Source organism: Elephantulus edwardii, unplaced genomic scaffold (genome assembly GCF_000299155.1).
Source record: "Elephantulus edwardii isolate Elephantulus edwardi_28Jun2011 unplaced genomic scaffold, EleEdw1.0 scaffold00041, whole genome shotgun sequence".
In the NCBI taxonomy this organism is placed as follows: domain Eukaryota; kingdom Metazoa; phylum Chordata; class Mammalia; order Macroscelidea; family Macroscelididae; genus Elephantulus; species Elephantulus edwardii.
This window is the reverse complement of record NW_006399791.1, coordinates 16,703,201-16,705,531: the sequence shown is the minus strand read 5'-3', so window position 1 is coordinate 16,705,531 and position 2,331 is coordinate 16,703,201. Positions and strand designations below refer to the sequence as shown.

Here is a 2,331-nt window from a genome sequence, read left to right as displayed (position 1 = left end):
ATTAGATGTGACAGGCATTTGCTGAGGAATTGCATCTGACTGATCAGGAGGCTAGAGAGGGGGGAGAAGCCCAAGTTGGTAAAGAGAATATTCAGACTCCAGTGCGTATCAGAAAGAAGCACATGGAGAGTGGGACTGGATAGGGCAAACCTCAGACCACCACACAGGTTGAGATGGTCTTAGCCTGAACAAGGGGAATCCTCAAGGATATGTTAGGGTAAGAATGGGCTGACGCTAAGTCCAGCACTGTGCTTAGTCACCAGCTGTCCAGAACATGGAGGAATTGTGACCCTGACCAAATGTTCTTTATCAAAAGGCGTGGTTACTGAAGTGCCAGTGATGTGTCAGAAATCTGAGTGATACTTCTTTAAGGCCATACCACCAGGGATATAGAAGAGAGTGAGTAGAGACAGGTACTGAATCAAAACACAACACCTAACTAAGCATCTTTACTAGGTTTTATTTTTTGGGGGGGGGGTTGGGGTTCTTTTGAAAGAACAGATTTATTGAGCTGTATCTTAGTACGGATGCTGGGGCTTGCCCATGGTGTTCTTTATGTACAAAGCCCCAAACATCCTGTCAATTCTTCTTTAGCAGTGAAATCAGGAATTTGAGTCAGGTGGGTGTTGTAAACAAGCTCATCATCTTCACATGGCCAAGAACCACTGCCAGACACAAGACCTTTTCAATCGGGAGGTTGATGATGGACTTCACCTCATCTAGTTCTGACACCATGTTCTCATTGTCAGTAGACAATGAAGGCAACTTGCCAGCCTTATTCAGGCCTGGACCCAGGATTCTTGGGATCTGCTGGATCAAGGATTCCGAGGCCAAAAAGGCATCAAACTTTTTTGCCAGCTTGTTCTTGTTCTCGAGGTTTTTCAGCTCTTCCATGTCCATATGGAGAATATCCACTGCTTAGCTTCAACACAGTACTGCGGATCCCCCAGAACACACATTGAGAACCTGGGTGTGGGGTGAACATAAACCTGATGATCCCCAAGAAGTGTTTATCCTTCTGAGGGTCATAATTCTTCAAAGTGATTTGCAGCTCCACCATTTTCAAAACCTTTCTGTGTCTGCTTTGGTTTCCGTGCAAGGCTTCCTGTACAGCCCTGTCGTGGGTATCAGAGAGACTTTGCTGCTCATGGTTCTCATGGCCGCCATAACTGGAAAAGAGTTTATTAGGTATTTCTTAATCATTCTCTATCCTTCTAGAATAGGTTGGTTGTTTTATACAATAGGGTCAGAGTTGGCCCTCTAAGGGTTTTCCTGAGGCAGTAAAATGCAAGGGAGGAGATTGCCCATCTTTCTCCCATAGAGCAGCTGGTGAATTCAAGCCATCTGCCGTTGGACTGGCAGTGCAATTCCTTACTGCCAAGCCACTATAGCTTTAGTGTGGCTATAAACAAGACACAGACATTTCGTTCTTAGTTTGTCTTAACAGAACTTAACAGAACAAACCAATCAAAAATATTATGTGAAAAAAAATATTCTGTGAAAAACAAAATAAAACTATTTTAATGAAAAACCTTTAATCTTCTTAAAGAAGGCACAAAAGGCCAGTTCATATTAACACTCTGGGAAACCTTTCGATTCCTTTTAAAATTCTTGGAATACCAGTGCAAACTGAGCGGCCTTGTTTTCCGAGTTTCGTGTTAATGACATGCCTCTTATCAAGAGAGAAATTTTCATATTTAAATTTACAATTTAAAAATGCAAGACTTATAACATTAGTGAAATGTTGTTGTTGTTGTGTACTATAAAGTCAGGACTGGTCCTCCAAGTGGATTTTCAGAGGCAGTTAATCACAAGAGAGGAGATTTCCTATCTTTCCCATGTGGTGCTGCTGGTGGCCTTGGACTGTGTGCCTCCAAGAGTGCAGTGTAGCTTCTTGCCACCAGACCACCAGAGCTCCCTAAAAGTCAACTACTTTGTACTAAAGGAAACCTGCACTACAATCCCAGAGGCACACAATTCGAGTCCACAAGCTGCTCCATAGGAGAAGGATGGGCAATCTCCTCCCATGTGATTTACGGCTATGAGTTGATTCTGGCTTGATGATACACAACAAGAAGAACAACAACTTAAAGGTTCATAGTTCAAAGCCACCAGCTGCTCCATGGTAGAAAATGGAGGCAATCTCATCCTGTTAAGATTTACAGCCTTGTGATGCTACAAGTGGGTACTGACTTGATGGCAGTGGGTGGGTTCTCGGTAGGTATGGGTGACTGACCAAGGAGCCTGATAGTGGGCTGCATGATGCTGGGTTAGCTACAGTGTCAGCAGTTTCAGTTCACCAGCAACTCTGCAGGAGGAACTTGGGCAGCC

The 2,331-nt window shown here is 43.8% G+C and overlaps 1 pseudogene; it reads right to left on the bottom strand.

The window, feature by feature from the left end:
• Positions 1–518: 518 nt before the first annotated feature.
• LOC102856149 lies at positions 519–1,029 on the bottom strand (annotated as a pseudogene).
• Between the last annotated feature and the right edge of the window lie 1,302 nt (positions 1,030–2,331).